Source organism: Notamacropus eugenii, chromosome 3, assembly GCF_028372415.1.
Source record: "Notamacropus eugenii isolate mMacEug1 chromosome 3, mMacEug1.pri_v2, whole genome shotgun sequence".
NCBI lineage: Eukaryota > Metazoa > Chordata > Mammalia > Diprotodontia > Macropodidae > Notamacropus > Notamacropus eugenii.
Genome location: NC_092874.1, coordinates 255,885,580 through 255,909,870, shown reverse-complemented (window position 1 = coordinate 255,909,870; position 24,291 = coordinate 255,885,580). Strand labels below are relative to the sequence as shown.

General features: G+C 37.6%; 1 long non-coding RNA gene across 2 annotated transcripts in view; it reads left to right on the top strand.

Annotated features, from left to right (window-relative positions):
• LOC140534421 (uncharacterized) overlaps positions 1 to 21,971 on the top strand; it is a 131,586-nt gene extending 109,615 nt beyond the window's left edge. For both annotated transcript variants that reach the window (XR_011977294.1, XR_011977293.1), the window contains exon 5: positions 21,656 to 21,971. This is a non-coding gene — a long non-coding RNA (uncharacterized lncRNA). The remainder of the gene's footprint in view (positions 1 to 21,655) is intronic.
• Positions 21,972 to 24,291: the final 2,320 nt, after the last annotated feature.

Genomic DNA, 24,291 nt, shown 5'->3' with positions numbered 1-24,291 from the left:
GACCAGGTCTATCCATTATGCCTCTCTCAGCAAAGTGTAGCACATTTATTACTAATTGTTTTAATTTTTTTGGTTGGGGAAAAAAAGAAACTTTTGGATTTTACTCATGGGAGATGGTAGCAGATGTTTCTCAGAGATAGAATACTGGGAAGCATTCTGTTGGGGACCCATAGCCCAAATTCTACAAATGACCTGCAGCCCTCTTTACCGGATAGAGACCCAGTTTAAATAGTCACAAGCTTCCCCCAACAGAAGCAGGCAAAACTCAAATATTCTTTTAAAAAGAATTCTGAACACAGGGAAAGTAAATATATGTTACTTTCTTCACTCCTTGGGGGAGGAATGACTTGATCTTCAAAAATGACCTTTTTTTCCTAAAATGATTTTACAGAGAGCCCTCAGCTCCCTGAAGAGAAGACAACTATCAAAACACATTTCCTAGCACTCATGTTCAGCCCCAGTGGTGCTTTCAGACAGCAAAGCCACATTACAGAGCTGGAAGCTCATGTCTTCTACATGCCTGCTGGGAAATAGGTGCAGACCACTGGGTAACATTTCACCTGGCTTTAACCCAGAAATTCAAATGGTTTCCCCAGGATTATAGATCAGGAAAGGAAAAAAGATTGGGTGGTAGCAAAAAAAGACCATGGAGATGCAGAGGGCTATGGTAATGAACACCGGTTTGCATTCATGGATGAAGCTTTTGTGAAATTGGATATCAACACCAGGAAATCGTTATAAAATGCTCAGGAAAAGCTGAGGTCATTATTTGAGAATCATACGTATCATTTCACATGTTGTGTCCAGATTTACACCCCACAAAATGAAGTGGAAAGTCAGCAATTTTATCTGATAAATTTCTACTGTAGAAACACTAAAATAAAGTATTCTTTTTTCATAAGATCTACAGTATATCTTCTTTGGGAGTCTATGCAGTTCAAGGATTACAACTATATTTTCTTTTTAAAAAGCTTAATGATTTTTTGTTTTGATATCATTTTTATTTCTTAATATAACCCTCTCCTGTGTCCTACTCAGTGAGTCATCCCTTATTAACAAAGAATAAAAAAGAAAAGATGAAAAAATCAGATCAATAAAACCAACCAATATATTCAATGAGTCTGACAGTATAAACAATACATTACTCTGTTTTGTTAAAAACTGTTCAATCTATTTTGCTATTAATTCCTCACAACAACCTTCTGAGATTGAGTTATCCTGATTTTTCAGAAGGGGCCACTCAGGGTTAAGTAACTGACTCAAGTTCAAAGACTGAGAAAACGGTAGAGTCAGGATATTTCTCTTCTACATAAAAAGCAAGCATTCGATTTTCTGTCTTGTTTTCTCTTCCTTCCACTCCCTGCCTGAAATCCCTCGTCATTGCTCTCTTTACTCGTGATGTGTCCTGTCTGTTTTCAAGCAGTTACCTTGGAAATGGCACTAATTTTAGGAGAAGATGATTGACTGCAAAGATTTCTCATCTCTGTAGGTTTTGTGGAAGGCATCTGGACAGCATCTCAGGCTGTGTTAGAGCCCCACAGGACCGGCAAAGTAATGCGACTGAATGATAGTTCTTCCCCTGGCCCCCAAGAAGCTTTCATGCTGGATGGGAAAAGAGTCAATATATTTAACTCAGTAAACATTGGGTTCACAACAATAAAGTATTTTGAATGATACTTTGAATAATTTTTCATTATTAGTTGAATAATAATCCTCAATTGTTAGAGGCAGCATGGAGCTATTATTTGAAATTATTAGGAAAGTAGACTTGGAATCAGTAGACACCTGAAATCAAAACCTCTCTCACAAACAGTGATTTTATGATTATGGGCAAGTCTTCTCAACTCTCTAAACATCAGTTTCCTCATCTGTAAAGTGGAGGTAATCATACTTCTAAATATCTACTTCATAGGATGAGCATCAAATGAGGTAATATATGTAAAAATTTTGCAAACTTTAAAGTATGATATAATAGGCATATGGAAAAGTGCTATATTTTTCATGAGTCTCTACCCCCAAGATTGAATCTAATGTAATTTCTCATGATTCTATTTCCTATGAAGTCACATGTCTGAGTGGGATGATTGTGTTAAGAAGGTAACAGAGACTTGTGAGAAGGCACTCTCTTTATTCTCTCTATTTCTGTTTCTCTCTCTCTCTCTCTCTCTCTCTCTCTCTCTCTCTCTCTCCCTCTCTCTCTCTCTCTTTCTCTCTTTCTCTGTCTCCTTTCCTCTCTCTCCCCTCTCCTTCCCTCCCTCCCTCTCTCTCTTTTCTCTTTCTCTCCTCTTTCTCCTCTCTTTTCTCTTTCCTCTCCCCCTTCTCTCTCCTCTCTCTTGTGTTATCTTCTCATCTATTGTTCTCTGTCTCTCTGCCTCTCTCTGTGACGTTCATTAATATAGTGATGATTCTCCAAGAACTGTCATTAAAATCATAGAATTATACAATGTCCTCTCTCTCTCTCTTCCCTCCTTCTCCATTCATGATAATTTTGCACCATGGCAAAAAAAGTGGAAAGAAAGTAAATTGGATTTGAAGTCTGAGATCCTGAGTTTGAATTTAGACTCTACTATTTACTTGCATGAATTTGGGTAAGAACCCAAGCTTCCCTGCTTAAAAAATAAAAATGACATATTTCAGTGCATTATTGGAAGGAATTAATAACAATATACACTTAGCTGTTTTTTGAAAATGGAGTTGTTTATTTCATAGTCTATCATACTTGGTTGATGTGTGGGTTGGTTTTGCTCATTTGTTTTTTTTCATCCTTTTTTATCCTTTGTTATACAGGTAACACTGAGTAGGGCATAGGACAGGGCTATATTCAGAAATCAAAGTGATACAAAAATGACTCTCTGGGCCTTTGTTTCCTCATGTGTAAAATGAGGGGGCTGGCAAGATTAATTGTTAATAAGGGTTGGGGCAGATCAAGATGGAGGGCCAGAGGTAAGTTCTTGCTTAAGTTCCTTGTGCCATACCTTTGGTATCCAATGGAAATCAAAGCAAAGGCCCATCTTTTCAAAATTAACATTTTACCCATCCTGCCAAAAGGCAATAAGATATAAAATACCACAGCCAACAAAGAACTAAAGATGAATCTCACACAGAAGGCAATGTAAAGATACATGGTGGGGGGAGAGCAGGCTGTCACATAGAACCAGCCAGGAACTTTAAAGAAGAGGAAAAACTAAAGGATATCATAAAGAAGAGGGTATGACTGGAAGAGAAGATGGGTAGCTCACATGGAAAGAGTGAGGGACAACAGGGAGAAAGAGGGCAAGGAAGGCCTCTAGCATGTTGAGTGGACCCTCTACGGTGAACTTTTGGGGCAAAAAAAAAAAGCACAGGATGGATGGACATGGATAGCTATGACCTACATCACTGGAAGCATGCTAAATCTGTACGACTGCAAATCTATTTGAAGACTTGAGAGTACAATAGAATATATTGGGATTATACAACAATTCTACGAAAGGTGATGACAGGGTCAAAAACCTAGGGCTGAAGCAGGAGCTGTCTCTGAATAAGTTTAACAAACACTGTAGGTTTTTCACCGATGCTCCTCCAATAGAGCTTCTTTGTTTTAAGCAGAACTGGACATGTTCCCCACTGACCCTTTAGATATGCAGGGAACTCCCTTTCTTACTTCTGAGATGAGTGTTCCTCCACCTTAGCAAATAGTGTTGGTTTGGGCCCTGAATCACAGGCCATATAAATTCAGTGTGCTGGGCAGAGTTCCATGAGTAAAGAAGGATGCTAGGAGGATTAACAACTGTTCCTTGGCTCAGCAGATTTTGAAATGTGATATTCATGTCTTTTATAAACTATGGGAGTGCTGTTTAAGCCAAATGCATAACCCAGTGTTCATACAGGTGAAAATGGGTCTGGAAGGCCTTTTTCCACCCATTATTTTCATTGCTTCCCTTCACCTGGATCAAATTAGATGACACTTCCCCTCTCCTTCCTGAGGCCCAGAGTGGTGAATAACTATCATTGCTCCTGTCAGGCTGGATATCAGGGTAGGAGATTTTGGTCCTATGGTTATAATATTTCAGATTTTGAAGTTGTGACAGAATCATAACTCCTTGCTCTTATTAAAGTTAACAACAATATGACTTCATCAAGTGCCTACTATGTGTAGTCACTTAATAAGTTCCTGATAAGCTCTATTAGCATACAACTTGCGTCAGGAAGACCTGAATTCAAATTTTGTTTCAGACACTAGTAGAAGTGGTGAAACCCTGGACAAGACACTTAACCTCTCTCAGCCTCAATTTTCTCATCTGTAAAATGAAGATAATAATGATAGTGCCTAACTGCCAGAGTTGTGGTGAGGATCAAATGAGCTAACTCACTGATGATGACTGGAGATGTCTATACACACACACACACATATGTGTATACACGTGTGTATATATGCATACACATATACACATGTATATATTACATATACACATACATTATATATGTAATATACACATGTATATATTACATATACACATACATTATATATGTATATAGAGCAAACCTTAAAATATTTTATATAAAAATGCTACATAAATGGGAGTTAATATTATTTTCATGATGTCTTTTAGATACTTGGAATACAAAAGCAAAGTGAAAAAAGTCCCTTAATGGAGATTACAGTCTCATGAAGGGAAGGGATTGATGCAACATTTAAGCAGACGAATAAATACTATATAACTTGAGAGGATGTAAAGCATGCTAGCTAGAGAGCTGGTCTTGGAATCAGGATATTCTGCCTCTGACACATACTGATTATGTGACCTTGGGCAAGTCACTTAACCTCTTAGTGCCCCCAGACAACTCTCTAAGACATATACATATATATGTGTGCATGTACATATACATAATACATACACACACACACACACACACACACACACACACACACACACATATATATATATACATATATATAAATGTAATGGATGAAGCTTCTGGGAGGGAAGAAAGCTGGTGTTGGTAGTGGTGCTAGGATAATAAGACAAAGCACACCTTGGTCCAGGCTATGGGACATCCATTGTAGACCCCATGAATTAAAGCTCTTTATAATCTTGCCTCAACCTACCTTTCCAGCCTCCTTCTACATTATGCCCCCTTTCAAATGCCCTAGAATCAAGCTAAACTGGTCTTTCCGCTGATCCTCACATACACCACTCCACCACCATCACCACTTTGCACTGGTGATCTCTCAAGCCTAGAATGCTCTCCTCCCTCACCTCTGCCTCATAAAATCCCCCACTTCCTTAAAGATAGCTCAAGTAGTGGGGGCGGAGCCAAGATGGCGGAGTGAAAGCAACGACTCACATAAGCTCCTGGACAAACTCCTCTGGATATCTCTGAAAGGAGAATCTGACCAGACTTTGAAGGTGTAGAATCCAGTGGGTGACAGACTTTGACAGATTCGGAGCCCAGGTTGGACTGGAAGGTCCACGGGAAGGATCTGTTCCGCGGGGGTAAGCCCCCAGCGCACAGCACAGCGTGGTCAGCGCAGCAGGGCGGAAGGGACCTGAGAAGCCCGAGAGCGGCGGGCGAAACCAGCAGAGCAGGAGACAAGCCAAACCGAGCCGGTGAGATCCGCTGAGCGCCAGATATCAGCGCAGCAGCCCTTGAAACCTTCAGCCTGAAGACTAAACTTCGGTAAGTCACCTACTTGAACTTCCGGGAGCCAGGATGGCGGAGTGATCAGTAAATGCTCTCTCCTCCCCCCTGATGACCGTGAAAGAACCATAAAATACTTCCCCAGATAAATCCTGGATCAGCGGGAACAGCAGAAGGGAGCAAATAGTCTCATAACACCAGAGGCTAGAAAAATAGCAAAGGGGGATTCTTCCTACTGTGGCGGAGGCGATCCGGAAGGACAGACGACCCAGGGCAGAGAAAATTCGCACTGAGACCTAGGCAAGCCTCAGCACCAGGAGACGAGCCCCAGGAGGGGCGGGAACACGCATTAGCTTCTAGGCGTGCCCCAGCCCTCCAGGGGAAAAGGGAAGACAATAGGGAAGCTGGGATCACCATCCCCTGACCTTGCCTTTGCCTCAGGTCAGCTGAGGAGATCTCCTGAGGCCAGACCACCCCTCCCACACACCTAACAAGCTAACCCCAGGGTTGATCTGGGAAACAAAAAACAAAAGCCTGCTTTTAGCCTAGACACACATCAGCTCAACTTAAAGATCTGTACCTTCTGACTGAAAGAACCAGAAGCTACAACACTCAGCCAACATCATGAATCGGAAAAAGCAGACGAAAAGTGAAAAAACCATAGAATCTTTCTATGGGGATAAGGACCAAAACACAAACACCAAAGAGGTCAGAGCTGAGACTGTACTTCCATCTGAAACCTCAGAAGGGACTATGAATTTCTCGCAAGCACAACTAGATTACCTGGAAAAGCTGAAGAAGGAAATAAAAGAAAAACTGTCCAATGATTTTAAAATTATAAAAAAAGAATTCACTGATGAGAACATCACTCTGAAAAGGAAAATTGAACAAATGGAAAAGGAAGTTCAAAAATTAACTGGAGAGAATAATTCCCTAAAAGGAAGAGTTAATCAAATGGAAAAGGAAACCCAAAACCTAACTGGGAAAATTGGTCGAATGGAAAAAGAAGTACAAAAATTAAATGGAGAAAATAGCTCCTTAAAGGGAAAAATTGGTCAGATGGAAAAGGAGATGCAAAAGCTAACTGAAGAAAACAATATGATGAAGATTAGAATTGGGCAAGTAGAAACGAATGACTCAATGAGGCAACAAGAATCAGTCAAACAAAATCTAAAGAATGAAAAGATAGAAGAAAATGTAAAATATTTAATTGGAAAAACAACTGACCTGGAAAATAGATCCAGGAGAGAAAATTTAAGAATTATTGGCCTGCCAGAAACCCATGATGAAGAAAAGAGTCTGGACAATATCTTCCAGGAAATCATCAAGGAAAACTGCCCAGAAGTACTAGACTCAGAGGGCAAAATAGTCATCGAAAGAATCCACCGTTCCCCTCCCGAAAGGGACCCCAAACTCAAAACCCCAAGAAATATCGTTGCCAAATTCCAGAGCTATCAAGTGAAGGAGAAAATACTACAAGCAGCCAGAAAGAAACAATTCAAATATCAAGGACACACAGTCAGGATCACACAGGACCTTGCAGCTTCTACATTAAAAGATCGAAAGAATTGGAACCCAGTATTCCGTAAGGCAAAGGAGTTGGGACTTCAACCAAGGATCAACTACCCAGCAAAGTTCAGCATAACATTTCAGGCAAGGAGAAAGTCATTCAACGAAATAAGGGATTTCCAGAGCTTCCTGACCAAAACGCCAGAACTCAATAGACAATTTGATCTTCAAATGCAGGTCTCCAGAGAATCATAAAAAGGTAAACAGAGGGGAAAAAACAAAAACAAAAACTTGCTACTCAATTAGGGCAAACTGTTTACCTCCCTATAAGGGAAGATGATACCTGTTAATCTTGAGAACTGTGCAGCTATTATGATAAAAGGGATATATGTAGAGGGAACGGGCATAAAGTAAATGATGTCATGTCAAAAATATGATTTAAGTATGAGAAGGGAATGTAATAGGAGGTGTGGAAAGGGGGAAGCAGAAAATGGCAAATTATATCACAGGAAGAAGTACAAAACTATAGTAGAGGGAAGGAGGGGAGGGAGATGAGCATTGTTTGAGAGGTACTCTCATCTGATTTGTTTAAAGGAGGGAACAATAATCTTACGTAGATAATCCTAACTAGCTCTATAGGTAGTAGGAGAGGAAGGGGGAAGAAAGGGGAGGGAGGCTAACAGGGAGGGAAGAAGCAATAAGAGTAAAGGGGAGTAAAAGGGAGGGGGGCTAAAAGAAGGAGGGGAAGGCTGCAGGAGGAGGGGAAGAAAAGTGAATACTATTGAGGAGGGGAAGGGAGACGGGAGAGCTAAAAGCACAAATGGTGGGAAAGAGGTTGGAGGGAAATACACAGATTGTAATCATAACTGTGAATGTGAATGGAATGAACTCTCCCATAAAACGGAGACGGATAGCAGAATGGATTAAAAGCCATAATCCAACAATATGCTGCTTACAACAAACACATTTGAAACGGGGGGATACACATAGGATAAAGGTCAAAGGATGGAGCAGAATATATTGTGCTTCAGCTCATGTAAGAAAGGCAGGAGTAGCAATCCTAATCTCAGACAAAGCAAAAGCAGAAATAGATCTAATCAAAAGGGATAAGGATGGAAACTATATCCTGCTAAAAGGCACCATAGACAATGAAGCAATATCATTACTAAACATGTATGCTCCAAGTGGGATAGCATCCAGATTCTTAGAGGAGAGGTTGGGGGAGTTGAAGGAAGAAATTGATAGCAAAACTATACTAGTGGGGGACCTCAACCTCCCCCTCTCTGAACTCGATAAATCCAACCTCAAAATGAACAAGAAAGAGGTTAAGGAGGTAAATAAAACTCTGGATAAGGTAGATATGATAGATCTTTGGAGAAAATTAAATAGGAATAGAAAGGAATATACCTTTTTCTCAGTGGTACATGGAACATTTACAAAAATTGACCATGTACTAGGACATAAAAATCTCACAATCCAGTGCAGAAAGGTAGAGATAATCAATGCATCCTTCTCAGATCATAATGCATTAAAAATTACATGTAATAAAAGGCCATGGAAAGAGAAACCAAAAATCAATTGGAAACTAAATAATCTAATTCTAAAGAAGGGTTGGGTTAAAGAAGAAATCATAGAAACAATCAACAATTTCATTCAAGAGAATGACAATAGTGAGACAACATACCAAAACTTATGGGATACTGCAAAAGCAGTTATTAGGGGAAGTTTTATATCTTTGAATGCTTACATAAATAAAATAGAGAAAGAGGAGATCAATGACTTAGGCTTGCAGTTAAAAAAGCTAGAAAAAGAACAAATTGAAAATCCCCAAGTAAATACCAAATTAGAAATACTGAAAACCAAAGGAGAGATTAATAAAATTGAAATTAAGAAAACTATTGATTTAATAAATAAAACCAATAGTTGGTTTTATGAAAAAACTAATAAAATTGATAAACCTTTGGTCAATCTGATTAAAAAAAAGAAAGAAGAAAATCAAATTACTAATATTAAAAATGAAAGGGGTGAACTCACCTCCAATGAGGAGGAAATTAAAACAATAATTAGAAACTACTTTGCCCAACTTTATGCCCACAAATTCGATAATCTAAACGAGATGGATGAATATTTTAAAAAATACAAATTGCCCAGATTAACAGAAGAGGAAGTTGAATACTTAAACAACCCCATCTCAGAAAAAGAAATTGAACAAGCCATCAATGAACTCCCTAGGAAAAAATCTCCAGGGCCAGATGGATTCACAAGTGAATTCTATCAAACATTTAAAGAACAGTTAATTCCAATACTACATACACTATTCTTGAAAATTGGGGAAGAAGGAGTCCTCCCAAATTCTTTCTATGATACAAATATGGTTTTGATACCCAAACCAGGAAGAGACAAAACAGAGAAAGAAAATTATAGACCAATTTCCCTAATGAATATAGATGCAAAAATTTTAAATAAGATTTTAGCAAAACGAATACAGCATCTTATCATGAGATTAATTCATTATGATCAGGTAGGATTCATACCAGGATTACAGGGCTGGTTCAATATTAGGAAAACTATTAGCATTATAGATCACATCAACAACAAAGCTAACAAAAACCACATGATTATCTCAATAGATGCAGAAAAAGCTTTTGACAAAATACAACACCCATTCCTACTAAAAACACTGGAGAACGTAGGAATAAAGGGAACTTTCCATAAAATAATAAGCAGTATCTATCTAAAACCTTCAGCAAGCATTATATGCAATGGGGATAAGCTAGATGCATTCCCAATAAGATCAGGGGTGAAACAAGGTTGTCCATTATCACCACTATTATTCAATATGGTACTAGAAATGTTAGCTGTAGCAATTAGACAAGATAAAGATATTCAAGGAATAACAATAGCTAAAGAAGAAACTAAGTTATCACTCTTTGCAGATGATATGATGATCTACCTAGAGAATCCCAGAGATTCAAGTAAAAAATTACTTAAATTAATAAGCAACTTTGGCAAAGTTGCAGGTTACAAAATAAACCCACACAAATCTTCTGCGTTCCTATATATTAGCAACAAAGTCCAACAGCAAGAGATAGAAAGAGAAATCCCATTTAAAGCTAGGGTAGACAGTATAAAATACTTAGGAGTCTACCTGCCAAAACAAACCCAGGGATTATATGAACACAATTACAAGACACTTTTTGCACAAATAAAGTCAGATTTAAGTAAGTGCAAAAACATTAGTTGCTCATGGATAGGCTGTGCTAATATAATAAAAATGACAATTCTACCTAAATTAATATACTTATTTAGTGCCATACCAATTAAACTATCAGACAATTACTTTCTAGAGCTGGATAAAATAATATCAAAATTCATTTGGAAAAACAAAAGGTCCAGAATATCAACGGGACTAATGAAAAGAAATGCTTGGGAAGGTGGCCTAGCGCTACCAGACCTCAAATTGTACTATAAAGCAGCAGTTATCAAAACCACTTGGTATTGGCTAAGAAACAGAGAGGTAGACAAGTGGAATAGACTTGGCACTTAGACTTGGCACTCAAGATGCAGTAGGCAAGGAATATAGCAACCTTCTGTTTGATAAACCCAAAGACCCCAGCTTCTGGGATAAGAACTCATTGTTTGACAAAAATTGCCGGGAAAACTGGATAACAGTATGGCGGAAATTAGGCATAGACCCATACCTGACACCGTACACAAGAATAAAGTCCAAATGGGTACATGATTTAGGTATAAAGATTGATACCATGAATAAACTGGAGAAGCAAGGAATAGTGTATTTATCAGATCTATGGAGAAGGGAAGAATTCTTTACCAAAGGAGAAATAGAAAGCATTATGAAATGCAAAATAGATAACTTTGATTACATTAAACTGAGAAGTTTTTGCACAACCAAACCCAATGCAACCAAAATCCGGAGGGATGTAGTAAATTGGGAAAGAATTTTTACAGCTAAGCTCAGGGATAAAGGCCTCATTTCTAGAATATATAGAGAACTTTCTCAAATGTATAATCATACAAGTCATTCCCCAATTGATAAATGGTGAAAGGATATGAACAGGCAATTTTCAGAGGAAGAAATTAAAGATATCTATAATCATATGAAAAAATGCTCTAAATCACTATTGATTAGAGAGATGCAAATCAAAACAACTCTGAGGTACCACATCACACCTATAAGATTGGCAAACATGACAGAACAAGAAAATGATAAATGCTGGAGAGGATGTGGGAGAGTTGGAACACTAATTCATTGTTGGTGGAGCTGTGAGTGCATCCAACCATTCTGGAGAGCAATTTGGAACTATGCCCAAAGGGCTACAAAAATGTGCATACCCTTTGACCCAGCAATATCACTACTAGGACTATATCCCCAAGAGATCATAAAAATGGGAAAGGGTCCCACATGTACAAAAATATTTATAGCAGCACTCTATGTAGTTGCCAAAAACTGGAAGTCAAGGGGATGTCCATCAATTGGGGAATGGCTGAATAAATTATGGTATATGAATGTAATGGGGTACTATTTTGCCATAAGAAATGATGAACAAGAAGACTTCAGAGAGGCCTGGAAGGACTTATATGACCTGATGCTGAGTGAAAGGAGCAGAACCAGGAGAACTTTATGCACAGCAACGACCACAGTGTGCGAGAGTTTTTTCTGGTAGACTTGGAATTTTGTAATAACGCAAAAACTTCTTATAAAAAAAAAAAATCCCAAAGGTGGTTCTCAAGGCAAGATGCCTTCCACACTCAGAGAAATAAATATGGAAGTCACTCACAAAATGTAGCAGATCATGTTTGTATATGTGTATGTGTTTGTGTTTCATGTTCTGATTTATTATACGATTTCTTTCATTTATTTTAGTCTGACTACATAGCATGACTATAGTGAAAGTATGCTCAATAGGAAAGTATATGTAGAATCTATACAGAATTGTATGCAGTCGTGGGGAGGGAGGGGGGTAGTGGGGGGTAGGTGTGGGGGGGATAAAATCTCAATTGTATGGCAGTGATTGTTAAACATTAAAAAATAATAATAATAAAAGATAGCTCAAGTATTATTACTATAAACTTTTCTTTTTAAAAAAAAATTAAGTTTAGAAAATTTCCAAATTAATGAAAATTATTTCCTCTTCCTCTCACCTATCTTGTCTTCATCTATTGAAAAAGCAAAGAAAAACCAGAACTCATCACAAATGTACATAATCAAACAAAACCAATTTTTACATCAGCCATGTCCAAAAAAGTATGTTTCAGTGTGCACTCTGAGTTCATCATCTTTCTGTCAGGAATGTGGATAACACGTTGTACCATCAGTCATCTGGAATTATTGGTTTGGATTTGGTTGCATTTTGATTTGATGACATTGATCAAAGTTCTTGATTCTTCCCATGTTGTTTTTGTATAAATTGTGCTTACTTCACTCTGCATCAGTTCATATAGGTTTTCTCCCAGCTTCCTGAAACCATCTCTTTTATCATTTCTTATAGCACAGTAATATTCTACTATACTCATATACTATAACTTGTTTGACCATTCTGCAATTAGTGGGGATTTCCTTGATTTTCATTTCTTTGCCACCACAAAAAGAGTTGCTATGAATATTTTTGTACATATTAGTCTTTTTCCTCTTTCTTGGTCCAAGTAGTGAGGTATTGTTGGGTCAAAGGATTAGTAAACAAAACGTTTGGGGGGCATAGTTCCAAATTCAACCTTTTTCTCATCTTCACTTCTCTTAATGCCTTCTGCCTCTAACCACCATGTGTTTATTTCATATTTATTCTGTATATATTTTTATATGCACATATGATCACCTATGATAAAATTTAAACTTTCTGAGAACAGAGATTTTCATTCTTAAAATTTGTATATCTGCTACCTAGTACTGTGCCAGGGACATAGTATGCATTTTATATTGCTTATTGATTAATTGATTGAATAAGTATGAATTGTGCCAGAAACCCTGAGAGATCCTTTGCCCACCCATGGACAAATCTGGGGAACTCACTGAGTTACTGGTTGGCAGAGTGATTGATTCTCACTGTTTCTGGAGTCATTTATTTGCTTTCAACAAATGTTCCCTGGTTTGTAGCCAATTCTACAGCAGGCTTATTCAACTATCTGTTCCCACGGTTTTGTAATTCCTATTGAGAAGACCTAGTTAGAGGTAAGTAACTTACCTTGTTTTTGTTTTAAGGAACAACCAAGGTTGTTGAATCCTGTACCTGCCTCAGGCTCTAGAGTAGAGTCTGAAAGGTGCCAATTAGCAGACTTAAATTGAAGGACACATCCTAGGGGTAGGAAATAGGGGGTTAGGACTGTTGTTCAAAGGCCAGAATGGTTAAATAATTTGCCCTAGACCATTCAGCCAATAAGTGGCATTCAGAATTAGATCGGAAGTCATCAGTACTCTTTCCATTGTGCTCTGTTTTCCTTCTGAACCTTTGTTGAGCCTTAAATCACAGAAGACTTTTGGTCTTATATAACATACGATGTTATACCCAATCTCTGGGTATACGTGGACTGAATTCAACCTTAAGGAAAGCCTTCCAAAATTGTATATTGTTACCCCTACCCAGAGATGCCTCTTGGAAATCCCTAAATAACCCTTATGTCTTAGACCTACCCAGATGTGAGCAAAAGATACCCTAGGTCTCTTATAAGCACTCTAGGTAATATTATACATCGGGTATGGGACAGTCACCCCACAAAAAATGAAAAACACTATTAAAAACTCACATTTCTACAGCACTTACTATGTGCTAGGCACTTTACTAAGCACTTTACAACTATCAGCTCATTGAATCCTCATAACAGTCTTGGAAGGTGATGCTATTATCATTCTCACTTTATAGAGGAGGAAACTGAGTCAAACAGAGGTTAAATTACTTGCTTAGGGTAAATATCTAAGACCACATTTGAACTTAGGTCTTCCTAACGCCGCACTTAGTACTCTATGTTTGTGCCACCTGGCTGTCTTAGCACTACTACTCAAACTCTCAATACTTAATCTATGATGGAGTCAATGTGAATGTTTTCTCCACTGATGCCCAATGCATCCACCACAACACTTGTCCATATACTTTTGCAATGGATCCACACTATGTGCTAGGGACCATCCTCACATTTTTCCTGATATTACAAGAATACCAGGGGAGCCCAGGTGTGATGGGTATTGGTTATTCTCTCCTCTTGCTGTATACCCAGTTGATATTTTTTAATCATGTATTTCTTTGATGTCCTCCTTTAAGCCAGTTCTTTGAAACTCCCTGTCTGTTGTTACATGTCACAGCCTGCTCAAAACTTCTCAACGTGTCTTTCTATTGCCTTTTCAGTGCCACTTATTTTTAATTCTTCAGAGAGTGTCACATTCTATGATTCACAGCCATACAACATGGCAGAATTTTGTAAAAAGCTGAATTATGCTTCAGGGAGAAATGTGGAATTACTAAAGGATCTCTGTTTTTTCCAGAAGGCAGTTAGACCCAGTTTCCCCTTCCTATTTAATTCTGGGTTCAACTCATTTTCTTAGTACAGTATCACTCCAAGATCTATATACTGATGGAGAAATTCTATAGGTTTTTCCATCTCACTGGGTGTCATAATCAGAATTTGAACAATAGGCATTCTTCACTCCACTTTTATTTCCTGTGTGGATGGTTAGGTCAAACTTTTGGGTGGTAAGATATTCCTTCCAGGAGGCTCTACAATGTTCTAGGCTTGATGCAACCAGCCCAATATCACCCACAAATAGGAGAATCTGGAGGACCTTACAATCCAGAGAAAATATCTTTTCAACTTGGTCTCTGAATAGGTTTGCCTCTATGATAGTCACAAACACATTTGGCAAGTGTATGTCTTAACTAATATTAATGATCAGAGGGTCATCAAATTGATTGCCATATCTTTTAAAGCTCTTTTACAATTTTGATGTATGGATGAGAGATTTCTGGTTAGAAAAGAATCTTAAAAGTAGCATTTTGCTGAACCAAATCAAGTATCTTTTTATAAACGATAAAAATAAGCACAGTAGGACCCTGTATTCTTTACATCTTTCAGTCAATCATGTGATGATAAAGGCATAGCCTACTATGGAATATAATTTTTTAAAAGGTTGCCTCTTCTCTGCTTAGACAGCTGGGTGGCTCAATGGAAAAAGCATCAGATCTAGTATTAGGAAGACCTGAGTTCAAATCTGACCAAGCTCAGGAACCCTTGGCAAGTCATTTAGTCCCTATTTGCCTCAGTTTCCTCATCTGCAAAATGAACTAGAGAAGGAAACAACAAACTACTCCAGTATCTTTGCTAAGAAAATCTCAACTAAGGTCACAAAGAATTGGATTCAACTAAAATGACAGAACACATTACTCTACTAATATAATCATCAAGGGCATATATGTTTGCTGATTATGCTCGTAAAATTTTATATAGATGGGAACATAGGTATATAGGTTAGGAGTTATTTTATCATGGACAGTATTTTTTAACAGTGTTAAGAATTAACTTAATTTAAATAAGGATTAACTGCTAAGATTCAAGATTTTCCCTATACTTTTGGCATTATCCTTTCCTTCAGATAATTTGTGAATCAATCCCTTAAAACCCTTATAACAGTATTTCCTCCAGCACAGGTCACCTCTAGATGCAATTAATTCTATCCATCTGCTTTTGCTGTCTTTCTTTACTTTAGTGCCTTTTACACTTCAGAATACCTGAATAAGGCTTAGCCAAAACAAGCCAAGGTCTCCCATTACATCCTGGGTCATCTCCAGTCATCCTGATAAATATCTGGTGACTGGATTCAGATGGCTCTGGAGGAGAAGTGAGGCTGGTGACCAGCACAGCCCTGCCTCACTCAAAGCAAAGTCAAGTACAAGTCATGTCATCATTTCTCTGATGTCATGGTCTTCTTTGAAAATGAAGGATGAACACAAACCTGTGAGTAGACCAAGCTGCCTGAATGGGAACCCAGCTAGCTGGGTTACTCAGTTCATCCTCTCCCTTCGATACCCCCTCACACTTCCTTCTCCCCTCCAAAGAAAGGCAAATTTGAATGTCCAGAGGATGCCCAGTTAAATTGGGGTTTACTGGTTAGATTTCTTTCTTTCTTCCTTCCTCCTTCCTATCCTTCCTCCCTCCCTCTCTCCCTTCCTTCCTTCTTTCCCTCCTTCCTTCCTTTTTCTCTTTCTTCCTTTCTTTTTTTCTTTCTTGGATTTCCCAAAACCTTAAACCCAGTGCACTCTGAAGCCCATAGATTGCACACCAATAGGTCCCTCCCCAAACTCCACTTACTGGCTGTTTTCTGGACCCTCCTGGCTAAAGAGTGATTATCAATAATAACTGTTTCTCTTTCCCTCCCAGCTTGATTTACATATATATATGTATGTATGTATACATATATTTTTTTCTTTTGCTCATTAAAAGGGTCATTCCTTGATTGCTTCTTAAAGAGGCTTATTCACTGAATACGTGTCACCTCTTTCTAAGTGAGTACCTGAATAGGGCTTAGCCAAAAAAGCCAAGGTCTCCCCTTGCATCCTGGTCCATCGCCAGTCTTTCTAATGAATATCTGGTCACTGGATCTAGACAGCTCAGGAAGAGAAAGTGAGGCTAGTGACCTTGTACAACCCTTCCTCACTCAAAACAAAGTCAAGTACAAATCATGTCATCATTTCTCTGAAATCATAGTCTTCTTTGAAAAGGGATGAACACACAGAAAAAAACAAAGCCTTTTCCACTTTCTTTAAGCATCCCCTAGAATCATTTTTGAGTATAAATGTAGTGACCACAATATTCTTGATGGTGAAAACAGTTTGTTATGTAAATTTAAAATTTTTTCAGGTCTTTTCAATTTTTCTTCTGTTTATTATCTTCCTTCAATTTTATCTTTAAATGGCCTTGTAATAATTAAATTTAATAATTAAATAGCTGTGTCTCTCACCAAATTTTCTTTTTATTGGTTTTATCCTTCACCACTTATCTCTGTTTCATAAAGGGGACACAGCTCATAAAATTCTTTCATCCTTTTTTGTAAGTTTTTACAGTTGACTTAATATCTTAAACTGGTATTACTCTTGTCTGGATCTCTCCCTGCTTGACAAAAAGAAAGTCATGTTTGCCAATTAAAACACTTATTAGGTTCTTTGATATCCTTATCATGGCAATTGAATTACATTGGTTAAATTTCAGTATGAAATTTGCGTAGTCTGTTTCTATGTCTTTTTTTTCTGTTCGTAACCAAATTTTGACATTAAAAACTCATATAAAGAGATTGAGTTGTTTTTATTTTTTCTTGTAGTTTTATACTAATTTCAATCTTTGTTCTAAAAAGTTGATGATCTGACTGTACACAGTTGATTCTAGAATGAATCTCACATTAATAATGCATTGGTTGTTAAAGCACAATCAATTTCATTTCCTGTGATGTTACTTAGTATTCACTCTACCCAATGCCTTCTGATCATTTTCTCAAAGAAAATTTTCATGATGTATAGGCATGATGTCTTTATACTCCACAAGCCTTTAACCTCTCTCATTTATTATTCCTGATTCACATTTTCCAATATATTGCTCATAGTCCTCACTTATTCCCCACTTTCCATTGAAATCACAGATTATCAAAGGGTATGTAGATTTCATCTGGGGTACCTTAAGCTTCATACTGTTTCTTTATCTCTTCATTTATTGCACCAGTTTTGATTTATAATCTTCAATTACTTTCATGGTGGTCATGGCTCATAAATAGGCAATAGAATTCTCCTTCTCCAAGGAGTCTAACCTTGCTGCTAGGACTGCTGCAGTCTTCTAGGGTTCTTAACTAGGGTCTGTGAATGTGTTGGGTTTTTTTTTTTTGAATTTGATAACCATATTTAAATATAGTTGGTTTTCTTTGTAATCCTATGTATTTTTAAAATACATTTGAAAATATTATTTTGAGGAGTCCACAGTCTCCATTATGCTACCAAAGAGGACCAAGATACAAAAAAAGATAAAGAACACCTGCTCTAGGTTCATAGTACCACCCTATAGTTTGTACTTCTCTGGAAAGTCCAGAATTGAAAGAAGAACACACATCACCAGACCTGTACTGTCTGAATAACTCAAAGTAGCAGAGATCAAAATTGAGGTTTTATTGCTCCTTCATATCATACTTTTAGTCCTTTGCTAGTATTTCCAGCTCTGGGGGCCACATACATTTCTTTTTCTTTAAGAAGTTGGCACTGCCCAAGAACTTTCTTTAGAAGGCTGGATTCCAAGATCATTATTTATCTGCAAGAAGCTGGAACCACACAGGAATTTCCCTTCTTTCTTTAAAATAAGGGTTGTTGATCAAGGGTTCATGGATAGAGTTGGTAAAATGGATGGTAAAAAAAAAATCTTCATTTTCACTTACCTCTAGTTGAAATTTAACATTTCTTTCTGTTATAGATGTAGACATGAAAGTATTGTCCTGAGAAGGAATCCATAGGCTTCACTAGACTACCAAAGCAGTCTATGACACACTCAAAAAAGTTAAAAACTTTTGCTCTAGAATTATGCGAATAAAGTGACTAAAATGTCCATACCCTTCAGCCCAGAGATTCTACTACTAGGTATAGATACCAAAGATATATCATTGATAAAAAGGAAGACCCCATATACACCATGGTATTTATAGCAGCATTTTTTTTGTGGTAGCAAAGAACTAGAAACAGAGAAGATGTTCATTGGGAAATGGTTAAACAAATTGTGGTAGAGGAATGTAATGGAATATTACTATGTTATAAAAAATGATGACTATGATAAACACAGAAAAGCATGGAAAGGCATATATGAACTGATACAAATTGAAGTAAGCAGATCCAAGAAAACAATAAACTCAATAGCTACAAAATATAAACTGAAAGAACAACTACAATGTAATTTTTTAAAATTAATGTTGGAAAATTATAAGAACTGGCATGACCCCAAAGAAGAGATATGAGAAGACTTTTCTCAATCCTCCTCCCTGACTCCTTTGCAGAGGTGGGAGGTCCAGGAGTGTGCAGTATTGCATATATTTTCATATTCTTAAAACATATTGGTAAAGTCTTTAGAATTTTTCCTCTTTTGTTTCTATAAAAAAAATTTTTATTATATGGAGAATGTGAGATACAGTGAGAAATTTAATATAAAAATAAAAGATATCAATAAGAATTTTTGAAAATAAAAAAACCCTGCTATAATTGGATTGGTCTGGGTAAAATCTCAAACTTGGGGTTACTAGCAAGGCAACTTCAAAGCTGGCACTTTTCAGGAGCTCCCTTTCTCTTTCTAAAGGTTTGGGGTTTAGGGGCTCCCCACTTATTGGTCACAACATTTGTCCTACCTGGGCTCATGAGTACCTTCCCCATCGCCTATCCAGCATGGGTCTAGGGCACATAGAGCCCAGGAATTTGGAGTCTGTGAACTCTTCTCTCAGGCTTCTTGGAAGAGAGCCCATCTCTCAGGCTGCATGGAACACTGCTCTCCCATCTGACCTCTACCTCCAGGCAGTCATTCCCACTGAGGAACCTTTCCACCAACTAACCTAGATTCTTGGGTCTGCCATAAACTCTGCCAATTTCTTGTCTGTTCTCTGAAAAATGGAAGATGAAATGAAAAAAAGGAAAAAAAAGAAAGCTTGAGTTGGGTAGGTAACAAAAGCTCCCTTTTATAAGCCTAACACATACTCATACACACACTCATGCATACACATGCACATGCACACACACATGCATGCACAGAACTTAGATCCATATAGCCTAAGTCAATCAAATCCTCCCTACTGGTGAGGAGACATTCTGAATCCTCCCCAAGATGTTTTCCCATTCCTCTACGGAGAGATGTAATCAAAGTCCCAAACAAAGGCTCATCATCCACTAAACACATCACATTGATCGCATAACTCCTCTGATCCATCCCCTACATTTACGTTTCTAAGTCAACTGACTCAGATTATCTGGGACACCTTTAGCACTGCAATTGTGGAGATGGACAGACAACAGAGGAAAGAGGTGAAGAAACTCTGAGAACATTGGAAAGCAGAAACGAAACCCAGTGGGAAGATTGCACTTTATTGTACTAATGCTTCTCTGGGCACATCTGCTACATTTCCACAGAGCCATCCTGTTTAAGCCTGTCACTATTCATTTGCTCCATATAACTGGTTAACAGCTTTGCCGTTGGTTAGGCAGGATGTCACTGTGAGCAGAGAGCTCACCTGGGAGCCAGAGACAACTGGATTCAAGGCCTGCCTTTGACACTTACTGACTGTATGAACCTGGGCAAGTCACTTAACTTAGTTCACAAGAAACTCTAAACAAATGCTTGCTGCTGTGTTGGTAGAAGGTATTTCCTCATCAGGCATTCCATATACCAATGAAATCAAAGACCCATCTCCATCCCTTTTCCTAGTGACTTGACAATGATTAGGAGGGAGCGGGGACTGATTATTCTGTGAAGTTAGCATTGTTTATCCACTGGTAAATCCATGGTTTGCTGAAACATCAGCAAGATTGGGGGGGGGGGGGTAACTTTATCAGCCAACACAGGAATTTTTTTCTATAATTTTACTCTAATTTGATACAATTTCTCCTATTTGTACAAATATACTATAAAGACAAATAATTACAAGCAGATGTTTTATTTTTACTTTGAAATAAAAATGTTCATTCTTTGATCTCCACTATGTGCACTGCATCAATTGACACAGCTTTGTCCCTTAAAGTATTCTGAAATTCTGTTTCTTCTGATGTTTAAAAAAAAATCAGCAGCACTGAATTTGGGTGTTGTAATGGAGAGGTCTATGTCCAAGTCTTTGTAGCTTACTACCTATGTGACTGGGTGAGTCATTTAATCTCTGTCTTCTTCTATCTCCTTTTCTGTAAAAAGAAGGATAATTATACGACTTCAGCAGAATGTTTAATCAATAAGTGAATCAATCAGCAGCCATTTATGAAATACTTATCATGAAACAGGAATTGTGGCACACGAGACAAAGAAAGGCAAAATAGTCCCTAAATTCAAGGAGACTACATTCTAACAGGAAAATGTAATGAGGATAAAGCTTATAAAATAAGGCTGTCTATGTAAGTGTGTGATGATCATCTTATTAGTAGATGGATTGATGAGTGGAAAGTTAATTTTCCTATCGGAAAAATGTCACTTTGTGATCCAAATCGATTTTACAAGTCCATCTTGACATATAGATGCTTCCAAAAAAATTAAGCCTCAAGTTTCACTGGTAGATTTTTATATATTTCTGAAATTGATGAGTGATAAGTGAGTTTATAAGCTAAAGCATTTTTTTTATTCTGTCTTTGAATCCCCTCTACTCAGTAGTGTCTTGTGCATAATAAGTAAGCATTTAATAATTGCTTGTTTCTTGTTTGCTCATTGCCCTAAATACAGCTTCCATTTAAAAGATCCAGAGCATTCAGCCAGGTTGCCAAGATGCTTGTGGTTTCCTCAAATATGCTTTTCATTCCTTCTGGCTTCTCTACAGGTTGGTGTGCAGAATGGTGAAAAACAATGAAGGCTTGAATTTTTGTTTGTCCTGTTTCTGTGAAGAGCCTGCCACCTGGTGGAGAATGTGTCCAATTACTTTCAGTGTTACTTCATTTCATCAGAGGACCTAGCCATTCAGCAAGCACCTACTATGTGCAAAGGACTCTCCCAAGTGCTGATACCTGCAAAGGCAGCTGTGCAATGAATTCTATTAAGTGGACAATATTTTCTCATTGATTCACATTACAGATTGGAGTTGTCTTCCAGTGGGGGAGAGTGGGAGCAAATATAGATACAAATAAAACAAATATAGAACAAATAAAAACAACTTGGCAAATCCTTTAAAATAATTTCTGGAAAGAAAAATTGATTTTAAGAAACTAATAATTTTCTTATAGTAATGATTATTTTTTTGTTTTTCTGGACCAGTGATTTCATCAATCTTTTCCATTTCAATCAATCAATTTCATCAATCAATCAGAAGTATCTTGGTGTGAAATCTCCCTCTGCTTCCTAGAGAGTGACCTGAGGAGCTGAGATGTTAAAGTCTGGCCCATGGTTGAATGGGCAGTATGTGTGAGAAGCAAGACTTGAACGTAAGTCCTACTGAGTCCAGGACCAGTCCTCCCTCATCTAGGGCCTCTTTTCTTCCAGCAACTCAAGTACCACCTTCAAGTAGACCAATGTAATCCCACACACACACTTGCTACTTCCCTCTGAGTGAAATAGGTTTAGTGAAGACTTCTCAGATTGTAATTCTTCTCCCAGGGGTGAGGTAAGACCGAGAGGCTCAAGGTTACAGTATTTTTAGATTGGAATAATTCCATATAAGGATATAAAACTGTGTAGTACATTAGGGTCTCAGTGATTGGATGAAACTTACATAATTCTTCGATGTCTTCATTTCAAAAGGGATTGGTGAGATTTCACATCTAGAATGTAAGATCATATTCTCAGCCAGTGAGGATAGTGGTCAGTGGAGGGAGGTGGGTCTTGCGTTAGGGTCTGTAAATATCACTGCTTCTCCTTTGTCTTCGGCTTTCCTACTCCAGGTGAACTGGTATAGGATTGTCCTGCTTCTCGAGAATCGAATAAACTTTCTGTCATCACTTTGAGAGGCCTCTGAGTAATTAACTTAAGTAGGGATCTGAGCCATCCCACACACCTCCCTCATAACTACCCTGTAATTATCTACTTCCTCCCTAAAAACTACCCTACACATAACTACATCCTCCCCAATAACTATTTTGTGATTGATCGCTTTGCATTTGTTCTCTTTACAGTTATCCTATATATATACTTATATGTGCACTATTCTTATTTATCTCCTTTGTTACAATGTAAGCTCTTTACATGTAGGGATTGTTTCATTCTTTGTACTTCTGTCCCAGTACTTGGAACATAATAGGCACTTAATAAATCTAATTGATATATGGTATAATACAAAGTATATAAATGTTACATACGTGAGTACACACGCATATTTAATAGTGTTTTTCCAATTACATGTAAAGACAATTTTAATATTCATTTTTTTTAAAAATCTGAGTTCCAAATTTTCTCCCTCCCTCCCTCCTTTACCTCCCCTCTTTGAAGCGGTAAACAATTTTGATATATGTTATACATGTGCAATCACATAAAACGTATTTCCATATTAGTTATGTTATAAAAGAAAGAACAGACTAAAAGGGAAAAAACACAAAAAATAAAGAAAATGAAAATAATATGCTGCAATCTGCATCCAGACTCCATTGGTTCTTTCTCTGGAGGTGGATAGCATTTTTCATCATGAGTCCTTTGAAACTGTCTTGGATCATTATATTGCAAAGAAGATTTAAGTTATTGATAGCCGATCATTGCGCAGTGTTGCTGTTACTGTACACAATGTTCTCCTAGTTCTGATCACCTTGCTTTATACATACATTTTTGATTGTATCTATATCCCTAATCCCCATATTGATAGATGACCTGATCTCCCGTGGGACTGAGGAGATTCAAACCATCCAACAGACAATCCCTTGATTCTCTTCCACTCTTCAGACTTCTGTGTCATTACCTTCTCTTTTCTTCTGACCTCTGTTCATAGAAGAAAAAAAACATCTCCATTTCTCACTAAGGTTAATCACCTTGATTCTATCCTCCTACCTAGTGAAGCAGTCATCTCTTCTGTCTTTTATAGATTGTGTATTCTATTCTTTTAAATAGCAGAGACTTTGCTTACAGAAGCAGTTGCAACAGCTTAATTCAGTTGACTTAGTATAAAAAATTTTTTCATTTATAGGTTCATAGAAATTTTGCTAAATCACATATTCAATTGGATTTATGTCAACCTGAATTAGATATCTCTATAACCCTAGAAGCTTGAGGCGGCTAGGTGACTCAGTAGATAGAGCATTGGATCTGGAGTCAGGAAAATCCGAGTTCAAATTTGGCCTCAGACCAAATTAGTTGTGTGACCTTGAGAAAGTCACTTAACCTCTGTTTGCCTTAACCCATGGAAGAAGGAAATGGCAAACTACTCCAGGATCTTTGCCAAAAACACATAAACAAACCATATAGACAATGTGGTCCACAGTAATGTGTGTTTGTCCTTCATTGCCAAAGAAGACCATGCCATCAGAGAAATAATGACAT